Source organism: Molothrus ater, chromosome 6 (assembly GCF_012460135.2).
Source record: "Molothrus ater isolate BHLD 08-10-18 breed brown headed cowbird chromosome 6, BPBGC_Mater_1.1, whole genome shotgun sequence".
Lineage (NCBI taxonomy): Eukaryota > Metazoa > Chordata > Aves > Passeriformes > Icteridae > Molothrus > Molothrus ater.
In genome coordinates this window covers 44000393-44023800 of record NC_050483.2, presented here as the reverse complement: position 1 = coordinate 44023800, position 23408 = coordinate 44000393, and the positions used below count along the sequence as shown (strand labels likewise).

Sequence of the window (23408 nt, the reverse complement as noted above, 5' to 3'; positions counted from 1 at the left end):
AAACACCGTGCTACCATAAACTCTACTCATAGTATATCTGATCTGAGTGTTTCTCTCAAGTTTCAATTATGTAAGCACTGAGGGGCAATAAAATTTCACACAGGTTCAGCCTGCTTTAGAGTAAGTATTATAACATCAACAAATATAAATGCAATTCTTTTATTACTAATGTTCAACAGCACTGGTTACTTCTTGTTTTTCTGATTTTTGCAAATATTTATCATATTACCACTGGAATAGCTGAAACTGATTGAAAGTGCTTTCATGTCTGGAACTGGGGTTTGTTTTTGTTTTCCTGCTTAAAAAAATGGAAAAATCACATTGTTTGCAAGGAATATAAGATTGATAACCTAAAAATCTAGGTGATTTGCAGATATAAAAGACTAAAACAATTTATAGTCTGGGCTTCCTATCCACTATGGAGAAGTGAAAAATACACCATTGACTACACCCTTCTCACAGATAGAGGTCAGTAATGGACTGGGTTTGAATCTGCCTAGTGAAAGCCTGAAAGTTACATGAAAGTATCCTAGGCAAAAATGAACTCATTTTGAGATTAAAGAGGTAATAGAAATGATCAAGAAATAAAGCTCTCACCTTCCTGTAAACAGTACTATCTTAAGTGTGCCTTCTTTCTAGTCCTTTAAATAGACAGTTCAGTACAGGAAAAGCCTGATAGTTGTACTTGTTTTAACTGCTTTTTGTTTTCTTCACTTGGTAAAACTCTGTCTCTCCTCCTTTGCTGCGGGAAGGGTAGGGAAGTCAGCCCTAATGACATCCCACGTTTTAGATATTGCTATTTTAAGCAGTTGAATGCAAGCACATTCTTGGTTCTTGAAGGAAAGCACAGCCTATGTAATGCAGATTCCAACTGGAAGGGTGTAGGGTTGCGCAAAGGAGATATGTCTACATCCTAAATCAAGCTATCCAGCAGGCCAGGATATAAATGTAACTTGTAACAGTGGCTCAAATTAGATCCAGACTTCCCCAAGCCAAACACAGATAACATCACCTTATACAAAATATAGGGTGTCTGTGTGCGTGAGGAGCAGTTCTTAAGAACGCTGGGTGCATTCCAGCTCCACTTCTTGCTAAAGCCTTGGACTTTGGAAAACACTGATGACTGTTCTAGTCACAGGTAGTTTTATAGACACTATATTTGCACAGTGCTCTGACTTGTTTTACCTACAGTACTCCAGGCCTGGACTCTCTTAACTGCCTCGCTACCATATCAGCACACAGAACAACCATTGAAACAGCCTCTTGAAATCTCTCCTCACGTAATTTTCAGAAACAAGATCAACAGTCACATTCTGACATCACTTTTGTCACATAGAAATAATGACTTTAAACTCACCTCTGTTATATCTTTTTTATTGTGCAATGTTTAGATCTTTTTCATTATGCAAAGTTTATATCTCTGTGATAACAATGCATATATTGACTCTTTCAAAGAAAAAAGGACAGAAAGGTGAATAGAGATATAGGTACAGTACCTTAAAAGAGTTTTGAAAAAAAAGCCAGGATGAACTTTTCTCCTTCCAAAAGTACATATATCAAAAATTAATTCATTAGCTTTGTCTCAAACTACAAATATGTAAAGGTCTTTCTTTGGAGAAAGACCATGTCAGTGAATGCAGCAAGGAATTTAGTCCATGGAAATTTGTGGGGGTTTTTGTATGGTTAGTTGGGTTTATTAAATCCAAGAACTGATCAATCTCAACCTCTAAACTGGTTTAATTTCCCTGCAAGCACTGTAAAGTTAGTTACAGTAAATAAACCTCTCTTTAACACACACGCTCACTTTCAGAGAGAGAGGTGGGGGTAGAGGGAGAGGGAAGGAACGAGAGAGGGAGAGGGAGGTAGAGAGGAAGAGGTCTGACTTGCTTTTAGTATCTTTTCCTGCTCCTCGTGTAAGGAACCTCTCCCTTTCCATTTGGCTGAACGCTGCATTGCAAAAGGCAGTATCTGAAGAAATACAATCAGTACCTTCCACATACAGTGCAGGAATTTACACGGATTTGTGCCTTGGATTTATTAGCTTATTGTAAGCCCTAAAACAGATTTCCTCCATTAAAATTAATTAAAAGCTCCTGTTGACTGCTTCCCACTCTGAAAAGAAGGTGGAGAATCTTATTCTCCTAACTTTAATGATTGTTTATTTATCTTTTATGGGGTTTTATATCATATTCAAGAGGGGTCATTTCAGCTGCTTGACTTCCTTTTGCCATCTGCTATTTCTTGTTCACGCACTATCCCCATGCACCCAGCCCCCCCGTAGTAGTTATTCTTATTTTGTCAGATCTCCGTCTAACTCGTCAGGTCTCTGAGCGGCTCCTTTGTATTCCGAATCTCGATCCGATTCCCTTAACCTCTCCCCCACCCACTCACCGCCAGCCCCGCTCCGGAGGCTGCTGATGGGGATCTGGTGGATCCTCCTGCCGGGCGCAGCTCCCGACTCTCCCCGCAGATTCCTGAACACTCGGCAGCGCCGAGCTAAGCCGACTACCTCTCCCAAGCAAGGCTCACCTCTAAAGGTCCCGTTTCCCCGAGCCACCTCCCAAACAGAGCCGCTGGTGGTGCTCACAGGGGCGCTCTGCCGGTGCCCCTGCCGCAGGGGTACTCCTCGGCTCTCCCCTCCCCACGGGGTGGGGGCCAGGCTCGGCACCCTCCCTGCTCGGCGGTGAAACGCGACCGGGCACCCGGGACCTGGCTGCAGCCGCCAGCTCCGAGTGCCGCTCCTGAGCCACACGCTGGCGCAAAGCAGCCCGGGGACCCTGCTCGCACTTGCCGCCGGCCATTCATAAATCCTACTTGTGCGTGCCCGGCGCCGGGGACATGGGGCTCTAACGTGGCCAAGGCGGTATTTCTGACACAGCCTGATCCCGGCTCCGCAACTTTGCCATCTGGGAGCAGGCAAAGGGCACCGCGGCTTTAGATCGCCCGGGGCTAGAATTACCAGAAAGGAAAAGAGTAAGAAATGAAATCCCAACTGTACCTGGCGGTGTCTGGGAATCCCTCGCCGGCACGGATCGTAATCCCCCTCCGCGCCTCTGGCCCCCCACACCAAAACTTTGCCGCCGCCGCTCCTCGGTGGTGGCCGCCGCCGCCCTCCGCCCGGCGCCGCTCCCGGCCGGCCCCGCGGGCCCGTTCCCCGCCGGCCGCCGCCGCTCCGAGCGACCCCCGCGCCTCCCGCGCCTTCCTCCGCCCTTACGAGGCGGCGGCATCGTCCTACCCCCTGCTCCGCCACCTCCTCCTCCGGCGCGCAGCCCACGGCTCTGGCATTCCCAACGCACTTTCTCTCCTCGATTCGCTCTCTCTTTGCCCCGCCGTTCCTCCTTCTCCGGTAAAAAAATAAACGAGAGGGGACCGCGGCTACGCTTGGTCTTGGGGTTTCTTTCTTTCTGGATTTTTTGTTGTTTGCCCCTTTTTTTTTTTTTTTTTTTTTTTGTCTCTTTCTATCCTCTGGAAATGATGAAAAGATCACATGAGGAGTAGGATCGGCGACCCAGGACCCTCGTACGTCGGAGAAGGCATCGGACACATGTATGTGAGTATATTTGTGAGCGTGTGTCTGGCTCTCTCCAAGTCCTGCGCCTGCCTCCAGCCGGGATTGCAGGATGATCTTAGCAGTAGTGATGCCTCACATCTCACTATTCCCTGCTAATGTAAGTCGTGCCTTTTTTTCCTCCCTGCCTGACACCCCAGGGAGATGTTTACAGTAATGAATTCAGTTGATAGCCATCTCTCTCTCTCCTGGAGTCCCTCCCACATTTCTACTTTAAAGAATGCTTGGAAGGCAGGGCTGCAACCTAAAGCTTTCCAAGAGGCAAAGTCAGGCTAGATTTTCTCTTTTTCTTCTTTCCTTATTTCCCTCCCCGTCCTCCCCGCGCCCCCCCCCCCCCCCGGCTGCTTTTAACCCCTAGGTTGCTGAGGACAATTTAGCCAGCTACATCTGTTTGGGCTCCCCCTCTCCCCCCGCTTTCAGCAGTGGGAACCAAGCGGGCGGCGCTGCCGGGGGATGTTCGGGCTGCGGCGACCCCGCTCCCCGCCCTGCCTCACCGCCGGGGCCGCGCTGCGGGAGAGGAGGGTGCGCGCAGCGCGTCCTTCGCGGCGGGACTGCCCCGCGCCGCTGCTCCGGGGACTCTCCGAGTGTATCGGAGCGTATCGGAAGGGAAGCCGGGAAGTGAGCTGAGAAACTCCCCGAGCGGCGGTTCTGGGAGATGCCCTCGCTAGCAATAATTACAGCCGTGCTCTCCACCAACATGGCGATATTTCATGTGCAGCCGCCGACAAGCCCGCCTCCCCCACCCCCTTCTTTTCCTCTCCTTCCTCCCTTGCGAACTTTTAGATACACAGCACCAGTATTCAACAAATATAACACAGAATAAAAGAATCTCAAACCCTCAGGGAAGAGACGGACCTCGTCTAGTATTCTGTCTGATTTTCATCATCAGCCATAAAGACTTAAAAACCTCTGGAGAAACCGTCTTTTGCCCTAAAGCGGTAACAACACCCACTCCCCTCCACCCTCCTATTTCTCCTGTACACATTCAGTGTGTGTACATATAAGAGTGAGAGAGTGTGTGTGTGTGTGTGTGTGTGTGTGTGTGTGTGTGTGTGTGTGTGTGTGTGTTTTTATGCCGGGCTGTCTGCGCTTGTTTCAGAGTAACCCTTCCCCCGCCGTCCAGCTCCCTAGTAGGCTACTGCCTTGTCCTGGAAAGTCCACTTAAACACAAAGCTATTTAATACCGAGAAGCACTTGAGCGATAGGATACAGCAGTCAAGGTAGGACGTGGGGTGTGCGAAGAGAATTTGTCTCAAACTCCTACATTTCTCAGTGAAGAAAACGCACAGCACAGCTTTTGCTGCGAGTTACTTTAAGAAACGGGCTGAGGAGGGATGGAGGAGAGGGAGCTGATCAATGCCATGTGTCGAGGAAACAGAAAAGGGAACCGAAATGCCTCGGGGTTGGCTTCCCCCTCACCCCTGGCTGCTCAGTGGTTCTATTTGCTCGGCCGTACCTCATAAGCTGAATCACTCGCTATTAGCTCCGCGCCTCCTTCGCCCTTCGCTTGGGGGGGCTAAACCACTCCCGACTTCAAAGGCTCAATAAAGCCGTACCGAGGAGCCCGGCGAGGGTCGGCCCAGCGCCGTGTGCTCGGCGCAGCTCCTGCCCCCGCACTCGCCCTGCCCTCCACCTCCTGCCCCCCGAGGGGGCTCCGGAGAGTCCCCGCGTACGGACAGCCCGAAGCGGATCCGAGCCGAGCCGAGCCGCGCCGCTTGCTCGCTCGGAGAGGGACTCGTGCCCTCCCTCACCTAGGCGGAGTGATGGGGGTGGGGAGCGAGCACGGACGGGGAGCACAGGTAGCCAGCATTTCTCAGGGCACTCAGCAAGAGGAAGGGAGTTAAGGACGAGACCCCGCTTCCCTCCCTGCTTTACGCCCCCAGGATGGAGGGGAGGCAGCCCGGGGCCCTCCGCGGGTCCCAGCCGGCCGGCAAGAAGAGGGTGTGACACCGGTCAGTCCTCGGTCAGAGCCCGCATCCCCAGGGGCTGCTCTGTGGCCGAAACTGCTCACAGCTGCCAGCTGGTCCCGAGGGATGAAAGGTTCAGGAGTCCTGTAGAGTACAAAGGCTAATGTGCTAGGTTTTTTTTTTTTTTTTTACTTTTTAAGATCTTTCTTTCTTTCTTTCTTAGCCCCTGCATACTTTTCAGAGTTCTCATTTGAGTATGATTTATATCACCTTCATGAACTGATGGACAGCCAGTGAATTTTCTGGCGAAAAAACCTCTCTTTCTCATGTGTAATCCACCTGTCCCTCTGATTTCCACGTCCCCGATACTAGCAACCTGTCGTCAGCACAGGAGGCAGAGCTGGCCATTGTCGATCACAAGTATTTCTGCCCTCTGTGCCCCTAATGAGGGAGGAAAGTGGGAATGTTAAAAACTTCTGCAAGGTTGCAGGCAGTTGCCCTGCTCCGCAGTCTCAGAGGGATTAGGCGGAATTATTCCTGTTCCTCTCCCTGTCCCTGGACCCTCAACCAGCCTATACGTCAAATCAGTGAATGATACTCAGGACACGTTTTGGTCAAATCAAGATTGTGTCAATCCAGAAAGTGACTTAATCAGGCATTACCTGCTCCTGCGGAAGTGGGTTCCTTCTCGGTAGGTCACCCAAAGCCCACCGGGTCCGGCAGGTTGAAAGGGGAGAAAGTGGCAGCACGGCTGGGCTCCAGCATGGTACTATTTTAAGGATCACCACCGAGGTCTCTGTTTTCCATAGCTGCCAATGGTCACCGACACCCAAGGTTGCTCTCAAGGAAAGGAGGAAAGAAATTATCTTGCCAAACTGCTCTCCAGCCGGTCATTTGACCCTGACACCCACCGATGACACAGAAGAACACCCCGTTGAAGCGGCTAAACGCCTCGCAATTTCCTGTCTTCTCTTCCCCCAGGCGGCCCCGGCGCACCGCCGCCGAGCGATCTTATCGCCGTGCGATCATTATTCACCGGTGACAACTAGAGATGCAGCGCTCCTAAGTGAGGGTGACAGATTTCAAACGCGGGGCTGCAGCGTATCCAGCCTCAGACATATTCTTCCTCAAACTTTGCCTAGCAAGAAAGTCAGCGGCTTAACCCTTTGCAGCTCTTTCTCTCGCCCGGGGACCGAGACCCCAGAACCGGGGAATGCTGGCTGGGGGGAATGCAGGACAACACGGCTACTTGGCTGGGCATTCTTTTTTACCTGCCATTTTATATTCTTGGTTATTTTCACTTGAAACAGATGAGAACAGCCAACTCTGGGGAGCAGATGGAGGGCTTTTCTGTGATTAGGGGCTGGAAAAATCCTCTTGGCAAAGCAGATCGCTGGGGACTCACCTGCGGTCCCTCTCTGTCACCGTGTCTGCAAACTCATCTGCATGGCACGACTTCCTCTTATACGCACATATAGAGAGCTTCTGCACTTTCCCCAGCGTGGTGTGGTTAAAAGCACAATTCCAAAAGTGCCATTTCACTCAGATCTCCAGAATCAGCTCTTTTACAGGTTATTAACTACAACACAGAAAGGAGCAAGTGAGAAAGAAACATATTTTCAGGAAAGAAAGAAAGGAAAAAAAGCCTTTTTCACACATGCAATTTGTACTCAAAGGAAATATTTGCCACCACCAAACTCCAGCATGTCAGAGCATGTTTCCTCCTAAGCACAAGAAATCTTAAAACTGAGGGAAAAGCATGTGCAATTCAAAGATGAAATTAAGTAATGAAGTGCTTGAAAGCTTTCCAAAGTGTGTACCACCAGCCCAGAGCCCGATGTCAAGACAACGTCAAGACAACAGGGAAACAAGATTAACAAACTCTAATGGTTGCCTAGTACTCATTTATATATATTTAAAGTGCATTATGATATTTCTGTCACCCTACTCTGCCCTCATCCCCTCCCTCCCCCGCAACCCCCCCCCCCCCCAAAAAAAAAAAAAAAGGAGGGGAAACACACGACCTCTGACTGCAGCTGGTATTCCGGGCGGTCCTTCCAGAGCCCCTGTGGTCACGCTGCAGGAAGGATGGAGTTGTGTATGAATGGGAATTTCAGTGCTTTCTTCATTAGATGTGTAAGATAAGGCTGGACAAGGGAGGAGATGAATCCTACAGTAAGCAAAAGGACTGGAAAAAAAAATATTCTCCTCCCATCCACATTTCCAATTTCCGATTTGAAGCGCAGCAGGCAAATGAACCTCATTTGAAGAACAACCAGCCACACTCAACCCCCCCTTCCCAAAACTCCCCCCAAAACTGACCCTTTAGACATCACACATATCCTTGTCCAGTTTGTAACAGCAGTGACGCGGCTGGGGCCGTGAGTAGCCCTGGCCGAGGGAGGTTTCGCAGGCAGGAGCAGGAGCGCTGCCGCAGGTGCGCAGCGAGAGCTCCGCGGGCGCGGAGCGGAGCCACCTGCACGTCCCGCGGCGCGGCCAAGGTGGCAGCAGAGCACAGCGCTAGGATGGACACGTCCCCCCTCGCTCCTACCAACACGCTCTGCTTAAACTGCTGCGCACCCCTTCCCCCTCTCCACGTAATCCTGGTAATAGTCTGATTACTTGGACTTGAAACAATTTTTTGCCCTCACCATCACCAGACTATAAATGTGTCAAGGATGCATTTATTTATTTATTTGCTAGCAAACTGCTTTGCATGGTTGAAAAGCTGTAAACTAAAAGGACATTATAGAAATATATTCTCTTTAAATTATCTGTGATCATACAAGAAGGCTAGCCTGGAGTGATAGTCCACTGATCCATAATACAACCTCACTTATTTTATAGAAAACGTAAGATGGGATAACATTAAGAAATGTTATAAAAATGAAAGTGTCTGTTTTAATATTTTTTTTCTTCCAGCTATATTGTTAGATTGATTTCTGCAGCTTGCTAGAAAGAGGGTAAAAGGAAATGGAAATAATTTTGTAACTGAGAGGTTGGTCTAAATCATACTGAATGATCTCAATTTTGTCTGTAATGAAAAATTTTACTTCAGGCCTTAAATTCATGCAGCTGACAGAAGGAAAAAAATCACTAAATATATTCTTCATCAAATTTTGGAAAATCAGCTTATTAAAAAAGGTTTTGAGGAAGGAAAGGGAAAGGAAAGGGGATGGGGAAGGAAAAAGAAAGGAAAGGGATGGAAAAAGAAGGAAAGGGGCAGAAAGGAAGGGGAAGGGGAAGGGAACCAGGTAGACATAGTTATGGAATATTGATGTTAATTGCAATAGTTTTCATGTTGATGACAGTTGCACAAATGTAGATCAATCCAACCAACATTTAGTTGAATTTGATAAAATTAAGGTAATTAAAGTGGCTAAATCATGACATAAGAATCCAGCAGTCATTAAATATTGTTATGGATTGTTTCTTTGTGGTTTTATTTGTTTTTTCTTTCATGTATAGGCAATGCAAGGGAAAATAGAATAATGAGAAAAACTGAAATCGACACCTATATTAAAAAAAGAATTAATTTATGATTGACCTAACAATCTAGCATGGTGAGTGGAAGACATCAGTAAAACCTTCTGAATAACACACAAATAGCCAACGTAAGTTCTTACTTTCACATTTTCTAAGCGTAATCATTAAGGTCCTTTTCATTGTCATAGTCAGCTTTTAAAATAGAGGAATATCTTCCATCTCTGCTTCTGTCACTGCACCTTTATGTTTCTGGAAAAAAATAATCCACACCCTTCTATCAGACAAACTCTTACTTCACTATATAAAGATAAAACACCTCAGTTTTGAGGTGTGACAGAAAGTCACACAGCATTCATTAAGTTGCCCCTTCTGCATTCAGTGCTCTTCTTTCATTCTAAGTGGAGAACCCTAGAAGTCAGACTATCAATCTACTGTAGAGAAAACATCATTTTCTGATCACAAGGCTATCCTCCCAATCTCCCATGGGTGTTCAAGAGCTCACTCATTCTAATTTCCTACTGAGTAAAAAAATCACATTTATTTGTACTTTCTTATCCACAGGTTTGGCAAGCTCAAATCGTTCTTTCACTTTTGTCTCTGTCAAGTCAATTTCTGTGAATTTTTTATTTTCTAGAGGATGGTTATAATTATGACAGAGTGCCTCTTAATGATCAAAGGGGAATGTCCTAGAGTGACTTCATGATGCTTGTATCCCCATTTGTCTGTTCTGTTTATGCTGGATATTAAGTTCTGCACCTTTAAGACTGGTTCCAAGAGAGAAGAGGGGAGAAGAAGCACGGAGTTTGTTTTCAGAAAGTGAACTTCCAGAATACTTTGCTTGTTAAATAAACTGTTTTTTTCCACTTTTCACCAAGGAAATCTTTGCCTGAACCAGTAGGGGGAAGGGTCACTCGAATCTGCCTTCTAGAGGGAGCTCTTTGGATGTTTCCTCCCAGATTTGCCCTAAACCAGGACAAGGAGCCAGTTTTCTTTCAGCCCAATAAACATGGATGAACATTAGAATAATGAGAATATATAACATTTGGACAGGAGAACATTATTTTTAAAAGATTAACCTGGTCAAAATGTCACAATATTATTTAAAGTGAGAATATTTAAAAAATGCTACCGTTTATAATATAGACCCCAAGGCACATGGCATTATCTTTGGCTTTATATCTGCTTGATTTCCATGTGTCACTTTACACAAAGTTAGCAAACTTTGATCTACAGTATTTCAAAATATTTCAAGCTCTATCTGACAACTGTTAACTCTTTCAATTCCAGTATCAGCTAATTATATGTAATAAGATACCATGGAGAATGCAAGTTTTCTATTGAAATGTATTGATTTTTACCTTTTCTGGATTAGTCCCTAGATTCTGATAAACTGGTAGCATCATTTGATAAAGCTTCTGTTTATTTATTTAAGAACACATTGTTGTAAAAAGATTAGGTGAAAAGGAAAATTGGTTTCAATTACCTAAAGAAAAAGCAATAAAAATGTTACCCTGACCATCAGGGTCAAGGTAACATGATTTCACCTCCAAGCTCAGAAATAAATGAGCAATAATCTTGGCATGCTGGTGCACAAGAGGTCCCCTTTCCAGGGGACTATTACTAGAGAGCAGAAAAACATGTCACCATGGTACAGACTGATTACCTGAAAGGAAAAAAAAAAGAATACTCGGCAGATGGTATCTGTTTTGAATCCTGATAAATTAGCAGTAAGCTTTCAGGTCTTCAAGAGGATTTTGAGGCAGTGAAAATATCTTGTGAAACCATTTGTCTTGCTCTTTAGCAGTGCAAAGCACCCACATCACAGATTTGTGGACTGAGGGGGATAGGAAGGTTGTCACAACAGTCAACAACTTCAACTCTTTTAAAACAGAGGGCACCAGATTAATTTTGTTCAGACCAAAAACATTTTGTTAGAATTTAGTTAAAGAGATTCTATGTCACTTCAGTAATTTCTTTATGAACAGGAAGACACTGCCTTTTAGATTTAAGGGAAATGTTGTTAGAAGGAACAAGGATCTCTGATTAGATCTACTGAACCAGTGAAAGGTACCCATCCAGGTAAGCTTGGCCTGCTGAGAGAAAGAGAAGGGATGTGCACTTATGAGTGACACGTGTTACATTGAAGTAGAAATGTGATGCTAAAAGTTATGAGGCTGATTACTAGTGATATTATGGAGGATATGGTGCCTAGTGCCAGTACATTTTTTTTATTTCATTCCCATAGTATAGCAGAACTGGGAAAGTCTAAATTTCCTTCACTAATGGGATGCTGAAGGAACCTTCTGGTGAGAAAACCCATCTGCAGAATTGCACCAGGATTGCAAATTTAGGGTGAAATTAATTCAGCTAGGAGTCATTGTTAGGCAATCCCATTCTTCTTGTGGAACTGTGCTTTCCATTCAGCAGTCTTTGCAATTCTCAAGACCTTGAACAATCCCTGAGGAAAGACCAATTTTGCCTTTTATATATACCATATACATCCAACCTCTGAAAGAGTACTGACCATTTGATAGAAAACCCCAGCTATATGCAAAGATAACAGCATATGGAAAATTCATTTTCTGAATCATGTGTGCGCATATATATAGAATTGTCTTGCAGAATTTATAACTAAGTAATTGAGGTCTGCTTCTTCTTTTGTTTTAACTCAAACAGACACTTCTTCAGTTTATGATGGGCTTTTTTATTCAGTTAATTCTGCTTAATTGGTGGCGACAAATTGCACTTGAAATCTACCATGAGATTATTTAGTTAAACATGCCACAGTTAAAGTTTCCTAGGTGGAGTAGTTATGAAGAAGAGCCAGGAATATACCCCCAGGATAAACTGAACTTTTTACTTACATCATAAAATGATCCTCCTTTCTATGCCTCAGGCAAAAAGAATGCTAAGAAGTTAAGATATTCTTTTTGGTAGGGTTAGAGAAGAGAGTGAAATCCTCCCTGGAGAAAATGAAGCAGCTTGAGTATGCAATCATTAATTGGTGAACTTTAGTAAGTCCAAACAATGAGTTAGGGAGAGAAGAGTTTTCCGGTTTTGGCTCTTTCTTTTTTAATTTTGAAGCATATGCATATTTGTCAGAATTTTTTCATCAGAGGGACAGATTTGTACAAGCTCAGAGAAGCTGGGGTTTCACTATAGGAGCATCTTTGGTGTTTGTTTCTTGCATTTGTCAAACACAAATAGTCTTAGCAACCATTGAACAAAATAGGCTGACTATATACTCCTATTGCCTTTGTCCTTGGATTTCTCTGGTCTCAAAGGTTGTTGGCTATTGAACACTGTTATGGCCAGTCTTAGCATTCTCATAATTTTCAGCTTATTGCTGGACTTGATGTAGGGAACAGCAAGAAAAAGGGAAGATGAGCTGGAAGTCAAGGGTGATCCCAGAAAAAGGCAGTGCCCTCAGCCAGTCCTGCAGAAGGGAGACCTGGTAGACAAAAAAGGGGTCTTGGTGCAGGGTTCATTAATATCCCCAGGCATGCCAGGATAGACATTCAGGTTCAGTGTTCACAGAGGGCTGGAGACAAGACTGAAAAGAAGGCTATCATGCCTGTCAATGTCCATCCAGAAGAGAGGACTGGAGACCTGCACATGTCCAGTCGTGACTGCATCTGGGCACCCCCAAGGTGACACAAAGCCCTGCACTAGAGCAGAGTTGGAGAGAAGGAGTCAGGAGGGGGGTTCCCAGGGAAGGATGGATCTGGTCAGGGCCCAGGACTCTGGATTTATGACACTAGCCACCAGTGACTTACTGAAAACATGTAATACTTGATGGATACATAACATCAGTTCTCTGAAGGGCCAGTTCATAAGCAGTACAAACAAGATCAAGCTCTTTCCTCCAACAATAGTTAGTTTTACTAATATATACTGGACAGTCTATTGCGCTACATATTGGAAAGATAGAATATTTCATCTACATGTAAGAAAGTTGTAAGCTCTTTTCAGATGCTATCAGTGCTTCTCTTTTCTTAGTCTTTTCATTTTTGTGCATGAGACTGGACAGTCAGAGAGGAGATACACCATTACCATTTTGAACAGTTGTCTTATAATTCTTTTAACTGATGATAATGTGATGGAGATAATTCCTGATAATACCCCAATAATAGGGTTAGGCTATTGCTTGAAGCACACACAGATTTTACAGTCATCTGATCTGAGGACACTCAAGCAATTATTGATCAAAAATTTCTTCTGTGTTCCTGCAAGTACATTTTTTTGCAGCAGACATTACTGAGATGTATTCTTGAACCTCTGCAGATGACAGCAAAATATGTACTAGCACTGACCAGGGTCAATTTCCAGCTTCCTTTTTTTTTGCTAGGCTGTAAACTGATAACTATCAGGGGATGCTGCCAGTCTAAAAAAGCTCTTCCTGTTGAGGGAAAATGAGGAAAGGGATGGGTGGACAACTGGGGGAGGTAATAACTTTAACCAGTGTTTATCCCCCACTGCAAATGAGTCAATAGTCACAGCTCTAATTTAATATTAAAAAAAAGTCTCCAACTTTCAAGAATGCAAATCCTCAAACAAGAAAAAAGTAAAAAAAAAAAAAAAACCCCAAAAAACTAATTAACAAACCAAGACAAAATAAACGAATGAGATAATTATTTGAAGAAAGGAAATCCTAGTGAATATTGGGTTAGAATTCCACATCATGTCATAGATTGCTGTCATGATTTCCATTACAAATGCAGGCTTTAAATATCATGATTTTCAATTTTGTAACTAAGAAAAGATTGGAGTTAACAGTTCTGGTTTTATTTCACTTTTTGTTACTGCTAAAGTTGCATTATTGGATTGTTTATTTTGATTTCCCCTCCCTTTTTATTTTACATTTTAAATTGTCCAGAAATGCTGAATAATGTTTGTGCCTTGTGATACCCAAGCCAAGGAGCATGTTGCAGTCAGTACCTGTGAATTCTTCATTACCTATAGCCTCAGGCTGTTGTCTACTGTCACCTACCTTATCCTCTGATAGAATTATTTGACTTAGCTACGTTTATTTCAGGTTTGCAGGGGATGATATTAAATTTATCATTTTGAGGAAATCTTTTATTGGAGACATGTGAGTAGATCCTTTGGGAACATCTCTTCTGTAGTTATACTAAGAGACAGGCCATTAAATTGCTTTCTACCCATTTGGTTACTATCACAAATCTGGAATTCTATACTTGGAGATAAATGGAACAAAAATGTCTCCTGCTGTTGCAGGGCAAACTCTATTGAGTCAGCTGAGTCAGATCACACTGGCTGCACAACTTTTGATGCAATGAATCAGAGAATTGGTATAGCTGTGCCAACACCCTGCTACTTCTGGCCATGCCATTATTTGACACTTCAGAGAAACGTGCAAAAAATTCATAAACCACCTGGCCAATTGTTCAAGTTACGTATCTTGATTAAAAAAGTTATGGATGAAGAAGCAGAAGTCAGGGAAACTGATGATCTTTTTCTAGTCGAGTGCTCAGTTAGACACCTTGTATTTAACAGAACATGAAGAAGCTCCCTTTTGTTTCTCAGTATTTCTAAATGATCATATTTTATGAAGCATGCATGTACTAATCCAGAGACATAGACAATTGGACTATTAAGATTCATTAAATGCATTGATTTGTCTTTTTCTTTCTGTTTCTTATCTCTTATTAATGATGCACAATGACTTGTCTCTCATTTTTTTTCATCTGTTTTCATCTATATTCCTCATATTTTATCTCGAACAAAGAGTAGTCTTGTGTCATGAAGGCTCATCAAAGTCATAATTGCACTTCATTTATCTGCATTGAACTGTCTGTCATCCGTTAGCATTTTGAACGCTCTATACATCTTTCTGCACTTGTCTGCATTCTTCCTCATTTACTTCTCCTGGACCATCCATTACTTCTTGCAAGCTGATTTCTGCTTTTAATTGTTTTTAATTACCAGGTGTTTTTGTAATCTTCTGGCAGTTTCAACCCAGAAATATTGGTAATGCTTTTTTTTCTGCATTTAGCAATAGTTTATAGTCAACACTACTATTTATCTACAAGACTAATGTGCCCCAGCAAGGCAGGATAAATCTCAGTATTGAGGACCTGTTACACACCACAACAACCTACACACCTTTTCTGAATCTATCTTTTATGCTCTGGACATTATCCTTGACATAGCCTAAAACTCAAAAGCACTTATTGTAAGTAATTTCTGCACAATTGTCAGCTGATAAATATTAGATTGGTGGCCAGAAGGTGATAAGGTTATCTGATGATGTTACTGATGATTTTCATTTATTCTTGGTTTTATCATGCATCATGTTTTTTTTTTTTAGTTAATTAAAATATTCTTTTTTTTTCCTATCATACAACTGCTTTTGCTTGTCCTTTTTCTCCTAGGTACCTGTCTCATCATCTTTACTATATCTTATTTTAAAAGACATGGCAAAACTGGGTTATAGAATGAATTTTTACAAATTAGATAAAGAACTCAGATTTCAGAGGGCTGCTTTGAAAGAAGTAAATGTGGAAACATTAATTTTGGGCTGTACAGATACTGTGTTCCTTATCTGTAAGACGAGACAAATAAGCAACCTTTCCTTCACAAGGAAATCCTTTTCATAAGTAGGTGAAGGTTATCAGACAGAAGGTTACTGTAGAAAGATAAAATAGTATACACTTTATATTTCAGATTCTTAACCGAGGCGCATTGGTATAATGGAATCAATGAAACTATGGCGGTTTATATGAAATGAAAACAAATGCGGATGGGTTTGGTTTTGCATTTAGCAGAGAGTCAGACAGATTAACAGTGGTATCATTACCTCAAGTAGGCAGGTTCCAGAGGCCTGGGGACTTTATTTACTTGAGTTCAGGTGAACAAGACACTATTTCATGTTTGGTAATTATTTAGACTAGAAATAATATCAGGTCACAAGAAATCTGCTGAAACTCAGTTTACATTAATATCTCTCTGTAATTAATTTTTATACTTTCACCAAAAGTGAAATTTCTGATAGTGTGTGCAAACTATTAAATAGTTTTAATACAAAGAGCAGAAGCCAGGTCAAACAGGACAAATACTTCACCAGCCTTCTTCATTTTTCATATGTTGTTTTCATTTCAATTAATTTTATAAATACTAGGAATATTTTATGTACACTGTATTATGAAATTAAGCTAATCTTTAACAGTTTTTCTTTTTTTTAAATTACCATTGAAATAATCTAAGGGGTCTATGAAGTATTTCTAGAGTATGTCTAATTTGATTTTTAATGTTTTTATTAAGCTAGTAAATTTTAACTGAAAAAGAACACATAGCTTGGACACATAATGAGATAATCCATCATGATGACTAATTATCTTCATGCCAATTATACATTTGAGTATGTCTACCTTGAATTTTCAGCTATTGTACCTTACTACAGATTATGACATATGAACCTTCTCAGCGCAAACAAAATGGAATAATCTCCTTAACTTCCTTTAGTAACAAATTTTTTTTCTCTTCTCCACTCTTTTGTTGGTTACCGGTTCCTTGTCAACTACAGCGTCACCCACCCACACATCCCAGCTGCTACTCTCTCATTTTCCTTCCAAAACACCAGAATACATCACCTGTTATCAATGCTGCCATTCATTCTTAAGAAACAATCAAGAAATAGGTACTTATCCAAGGCTCCTGGCAGCCACCCGTGTTGAAAGATTGAGGAATTCTATTTCTAGTCTATTTCGTGATCTTCATGAGCATATAGTACAACATGGCTCTGGAAAAACTTCCAAACTTCAACTAGAAACAGCTAGTAACACAATGTGAATAGAATAAGTTCATAGTTTTTTCCTGAACAAGTGGTGAAAAACCAAATTCCAGCTGTACCAGATAGAAGGAACTCTATTTTTCTGTCCTTCAGGGCCACAGACAAGGCTTTATCTCTGACTTCCCATGTTCTCTGCTTCTCTGGTGTTCTGTGGAAAATTCTTTAATTTTTTTGTTCAGCTTGCTTTTTCCTGCCATATAATTTGTGCAGCTAAATGCTATAGCACAGCCAGGCCTGCTGGCTGTCTCTTCTTCATTGCTATTTAATCTCCTTTGCTACCTTACACCTCCTTTCTGCCAATAGATTGGCTGTGCCACTGCTGCCACTTGTGTCATTGAGGCTGTTGTTTTATTCATCTATGCTGAAGTATACTGTGGATTAACTATTTCTATTACTTTCCAACTTAGGCTTATTTATTGCTTCAAAGGACATAAGTCCTCTCATGTTGTCTGATTTTCTCTTCTTGTACTCCTCTTCCCTCCTTCATTCCCCCACCCTTTCATTTCTTAACCTCCTTTTATCTTAGCACAGAATCTCAAGCCCTAAATCACAAAGTGCAATGTAATAAGCACAAGTGGCTGTGCTGTTATAACTTACAAAAGAAAATGAAAAAGGGTCAGGGAAAATGCCCCCATTAATCTCTGCATTTTATACAGCTGTTTCTGCCCCTGTAGGATAGACAGCAAAAGATGCCAGCTTTAAACTCCATCCCAACCTGCCTATAGGCAGAGACAATTTGAAGTGGAAGATTAAATGACCCTACCCCATAGACATCTTCTATAAATGACATATACATGTTTCCGTTTTTTTTTCTTTTTCCTCCCAGAAGCTATATCTCTTAAAATTTTCTCCTCATGTGTTACCGCCACTTTTTTTTTGTATCTAAACACAGCAAATGGTATACCAGGGAAAACTGCAGTCCTCCTTCTCAGGCTGCTTAGTAATGGCAGGTGAAAGCAAAAACTCTCTTCTCTTGAATATCTGACAGCATCATTTCCAGCTACTGTCTGCTCAACTGGTTATTGCTCAACCTCTCCACCTAACACTAACTGCTCAAATTCAGTGTTTTCTGGCTTTCCTACTCCTGCCACACAACTGCCAGGAAAGTACATGAGTAACAGGCCCGAGAGAGCTGTAAATTAAAGTAGGGAGCCAGAGGGTGACTGGCTATATTTAGGACCTTGTGGCACAATTCCTGATCAAGAAGAGGGTCTACTGCTCTATGTGGTTGCCACTGAAAGTCTTCTTCATGAGTTAAATTGAGGTGAAAAAAATTTTAACTGCGTCCATCCAGTGTTTCAGGCCACATGTCCAAAGTCCTTCCCTATCTTTTGGTAAACAATAGGTTTCTGCTGTCTCTGAAACTCAGCAGATACTTCTGGTCATCTGCCAGAGCACAAAAGAATTTTGGAAAAAAAGAAGGTTGTGACTTTTTTTACATTTTGGGAATGCATTGCCAGGATTTTGGTCATGTTTTGAGGAAGGATTATGATGGCCCTCTAAATTAATCACGTCCCACTTCTTTTATCTAAATAATCTATCAGCCTTATGTTGTATTTTCTATATCTCTGTGACCTCTCACTTCTCATCAGCTCCCCTCTCCAGTGTGAAAGAGTGACAAGATGGCTCATAGCACCATACATGATTTGAAAGATATTTACAAAAAGACCTCCCTAAAAAAAAGATGCAGGGAACAGTATCATTTACACTATTTGTGCAGCCTTCAATGGAAGTGTGAGAAAAAGTCTGAAAAGAAAATACAAGTTACAAAAACTGAAAATGTGAGGTAGGAATTTAAGCAAGTTTGGGAACAGTGGGTATCTAAATGCTGTTTCCTATTAATTTAGATTCAATGTGTTGTTAACCAGCAGCCTGCCACTTTTTTTTTTATTATTTTCACTTGGATGTATTTCTCAAACCATGAAAATCCATGGCAAACAAATCACTTTTCAGTGTTAAATGCAAATTAGGGTTTTTTGTTTTATTACCTTTTCCAACACAATATTTTGTGAAAATAATTTTTCCTTAGTTTTTTCCAGCACAGAGATTTTCATATATACAGTGTATAGTGTACAAGTGCAATGTATACACAAATAAATATATTTACATAGCCAGGGATCTGTCTGTACTGATGCAATCTTTAAGCCAAATTCAACATTTATACAACTTGTTTCTCCATGTAGTTCTAGTGTGTTTGGATTAAACAAGTCTGCAGCTTTCTAATTGTCATGGTTTAACCCCAGCTGCCAACTAAGCAAAACTGGCGCACTAATAAAAGATCTGACTCTTCCTTCCAACCCTGCACAGATTGTACATCTGGGAGATGATTTTGGAAGTGTGAAGAAGACAAAACATCACTTTCTGGCATGTGTTCTACTCCAGATGAACATGTCAGCACGCTCTTTTTGATTGCTTACCTGTAGTGTTCTGTGAAAGGATCCTGTCACCTCAGGACTGTTTCCCACTCAGGTTAGTGGAAATTGTCAAATTGTGTGTCAGCCTTTTACAGATTCCAAATCTAGTTGGGTAGTAAAGAGCAATGCCCTTCTTAAGCCAGTGTAAGTCACAGAGCATCTACTCTGGATGTCTTGCTGGGGGGCTAATCATTGAATGCTGGGTGTGGAAGGAGTCTTTTGGTATTATCAGGACAGAAATTCTTCTCTCTTCTCAGAAGAATATAACTAGCTAAAGGTAAATCCTCATGGACTCCAGGTTTTTGAAAGGATCCTAACAAGTCATAATGGCTGGCAGTAGGCATCTTGCTGTATTGAAACACCAAAAACTTTGTTTTCTTATAAGGTGTGAACTCTTAAATCATAAAAAAAAATATCAGTCTCACTGCTTGCTTGCTTTTGACATGTTTTGCTTCTAACTTAAGAGCAGTAGTTATTTTAAGAGCAGTTGATGATAACATCTCTTATAGGTTGTAAAAGCCTTACAAATGATGTTGCAAAATGTTTGATATTTTCTCAGGAATGGTCCTTCACCCTTCCATTGTGGATTTCTGTTAAGAAAGAAGTTGTTCTCACTGAAGTAATCCTTGGCTTTGGTTATGCCTATTGCAAAGTAGATGGCAGATTTTCTGCATCCTCCACATCTCAGTAAAGGGTTTACATTGATAGCAGCTGTATTAGTTTTTAGATCTCAGAAAAACATGCAGATGATTTTTGGTACTGGTAAGAGAAAAGTTGAATTATGAGCAAGTTGCTGTAGTGATCTCTGCAGATCCAGTGGTTAATTGTGTGCGCCTACTGGATTTTGTGCACATATCCAGGTTTTTTACCATTTCTTTTCAAACATATGCTGGACTTGTAGCTGAAAAGTAAACAGAACTCAAAAAACAGTTAAATATATAATGATAAAAGAATATAATTATGTGACTGAATATCTACTTACACAATGTAGAATAATGGCTCCAGAGCCTACTGGGTGAATAAAATGTATTTCTTAAAGCATCCAAAAATACTTTCATAGTATTAAGGGGTAAATGAGATAATTACAATTAAGGACATTTAAATGAGTTTCTTGTGTACATTTATGCGTGAGACTCATGCTGCTAGATAGGATTTTTCAGCAATTACTAGCTAACCTCTTTAATAGTGTCCCCTTTAATTCTAGTGGAAAGGAAACAGGCTGAAGAGTCATAAGTAAGGCTTTAATTCAATTTGCTTACTTATCTAAAGGTAAATAAAATTTTAAGATAACTCCCACTTAAAATGCAACAAAACCAGAGAGAAAGCAGCATATTTAATCTGAATTCACTGAACCATATCTCTTGAGACCAGAGATCACGAGTGTTTGTGAAATATGTTTCTGATGGACAGACATATTAAGAAGTGCATGGCCAATATGTACAGATTGACTGGCACAAATGCCTTTGACATGGTCATTCCAAAATGTGCTGGGACTGGGGAGTATTTTATTTTCCATGGTGGGAAATAAGTATGAAAAAGAAGATTTTACTCAGAATGATGTATATCAATTATAGTAGTGTCTTGCACCAGTGCTAGAGAGAGAGATGGTCCTTCAGAACAAAATCCTCAATAAGACAGCTTGACACGCAGAATATCTTTTCCAGGGGTTTTCTTCTCACTGTTACTACAGTACTGTTTCAAGACATTGCTGAAATTAGGAACAACTCATTGTCAGATGAACCTTATCCTCTCAGAACTTCAAAACTTCCAAGGATGCAGACTGTACTCTTGGCAATCTATTTAGTCTTGACTTCTTTGGGAAGAAGTTTTTCCCTTATTATGAGAAGTCAAGGTGTTCAGGTAAAGCCTATGGTGACTGGAAAAAAGAGAACCACCACTATTATTTTTAAAAAATGTAAAAAGGAAGACCCTGAGAACTACAAAATGGTGAGCCTCACCTCCATGCCTAGGAGGCTGGTGATGAGTTGTGTCCTTCAGGGCTCTTGGGACCAGTGCTCTGTAATATCTTTGTGAATGACGCAGACAGTGAGATTGAGAGCACCCTCAGCAAGTTAGCAGATGACAAGAAGCTGAGTGGTGGGTGTGACAGAGAAAAAGGATGGAAAGTCATCTACAGGGACCCGGAAAAAGCTTGAGAAGTGGGCCCACAAGAACATATTGAGGTTCAACAAGTTCATGTGCAGGGTGCTGCACCTAAATTGGGGCAATCACAAACATGACCACAGACTGGGAGACGAAGTTTTGGAGAACAGCCTGAGGAGAAAAACTTGGGGTTTCTGGTGGACATGAGCCTGCAGTGTGTGGTTACAGCCCCAAAAGGCAACCATATCCTGGGCTACATCAAAAGAGGAGTGTCTAGAAGGTTGAAGGAAGTGATTCTTCTCCTCTACTCTGCTCTCATGGGACCCCACCTGCAGTGCTGCATCCATCTTTGGGGTCCTCAGCACAGAAAAGACATGGACCTGTTGGAGCCAGTCCAGAGGAGTGCCACTAAGCTGGTCAGAGGAGTTGAGCATCCCTCCTGTGAAGACCAGCTGAGACAGCTGGGGTAGATTTCCCTGGAGAAAAGGAGTCTGTGGGGAGAACGTGATGTGGACTTTAGGTACTTAAAGAGTGATCATAAAATAGAGGGGATAGTGAAAGGGGAAATGGTATTAAACAAAAAGAGGACAGATTTAAGTTAGATGTTAAGAAGAAATTCTTTACTGTGAGGGTTGTCAGGTACAGGAGAAGGCTGTAGATGCCCTATACCTGGCAAAGTTCAAGGCCAGATTGGATGGAGCCCTGTACAACCTGATATAGTGGGTGGCATCCCTGCCCACAGCAGGACTTGGAAATAGATGATATTCAGGGTCATTTGTAAACCAAGGCATTCAATGACTTGATTATTCTATGATGCTCTTTCTCAATGTCTTTACAGGATGCAGTTGGCTAAGACTGGACAAAGTAGCTTTATAGCATTCTAAAGAGTGGCATGTAAATGGGAATAAGCAATTGTCTTGGTTTCTCAAATGTGCTCTCCTCTTGTTCCTGCAGCTCAGAAGGCAGTTAGCCATTTCTGTTGCAGACACACACTGATGGCTCATGTTCAGCTTGCTAACCACAGCAAACTCCAGGAATTTTCCAGCAGAACTGCCTGGAACCAATCCATCCCAGCCTGTAACACTGCAAAAGGCTCTGCTTCCCATGTATAGGACTCTACATTTGTCTTTGCTGAATTTGATAAGGCTCCTTTTCACCCCATTCCATCAGCAAGCCTGGGCCCCCCTCCATCCTCAACTGTATTGACTGTTCCTCCACTCCTGGTTGTCACCTGCAAACCTGAAGAAAGGGCACTTCATCTCCTCCTTCAGCTTATTGTTAGAGACACTAAGCAAGACAGATACGTAATGCAACATTAGTGTTTCAAGAATTCAAGTAGTTCATTCTGTCTTTCTGGTTCTGACACTCACAAGTCTCCCTCCTAACTGTTCTTAACTCTGACCAGCTGAAACAAGGGTAAATTGATGGGCTCTACACCAGAAAATGTCTTTTATTTCACTGAAAATGTTGTCTGAATGAAGACCAAAAGATTGTGTCATTCATCATACTGGGCATTCTTTCAACAAAGGGTTTTTAAGAAAATGTCTGGTTCAGCAAATGCATAAAAGAAAGTCTTGATTTTCATAGCTGTACATTGCAGTACTATGAGGGTAACCTTGATGTATAATTATCATTTCTAAGAATGAATTGAAATAAAAGATCTTTGCGATGAAATATGTACTCTAAAATGTGATTTCTATATTCTATGAATTGTCATAATTTTGAAGTCTTAAAATAAATAAATGTTTCCAGAAGCAAACACAGGCTATTTAGATGCCAAATTCTTTTGTTTTCCTAAGTATCCCTTTGAATGCATAGAATCCAGCATTTAGCACTTGGCATCTAATTAACTTGTTATCAGGGGGGAAGTCACAGAGCAATGCCATTCCCCATTCTCATAAATGCCAGAATTTGTTTTAAAACTGTGGAGGCAGAGCACTAATAATAAAAGCTTTCTTAGCTTTACTCTTTCCCTTCCAGCTCTACACCATACCTTAAAGAAATCCTCCCCCTACCTCAGGGCACAAAAAAGGCAACAAAAAACAAATCCTAAAAAAACCCTCCATAGCAAGATATAACCCTCAGGATTTTTCCTATTATTAATGTACATTGTTCTT

The 23408-nt window shown here is 41.9% G+C and overlaps 1 protein-coding gene and 1 long non-coding RNA gene across 6 annotated transcripts in view; one reads left to right on the top strand and one right to left on the bottom strand.

Moving 5' to 3' along the window:
- The window catches only part of FLRT2 (fibronectin leucine rich transmembrane protein 2), a 60137-nt gene extending 53058 nt beyond the window's left edge, over positions 1-7079 (bottom strand). The window contains exon 1 of one of the 3 annotated variants that reach the window (XM_036383792.2): positions 6138-7079. The gene's annotated coding sequence lies outside the window, so the exon portion shown is untranslated. Of the gene's footprint in view, positions 1-2998; positions 3195-3235; positions 3453-6137 lie in introns of those variants that run through there. The other 2 variants (XM_036383794.2, XM_036383793.2) reach the window with 2 other exon arrangements.
- Positions 3447-23057, top strand: LOC118687089 (uncharacterized). 3 transcript variants are annotated; one of them, XR_004980288.1, is made up of 4 exons: positions 3447-3546; positions 8944-9089; positions 19082-19243; positions 22246-23057. It is a non-coding gene; the product is annotated as an uncharacterized LOC118687089 (long non-coding RNA). The 3 variants fall into 3 exon arrangements; XR_004980289.1 differs by having other exon boundaries at positions 3447-3550; XR_004980290.2 differs by lacking the exon at positions 3447-3546 and adding an exon at positions 7306-8081.
- The last annotated feature ends 351 nt before the right edge of the window (positions 23058-23408 follow it).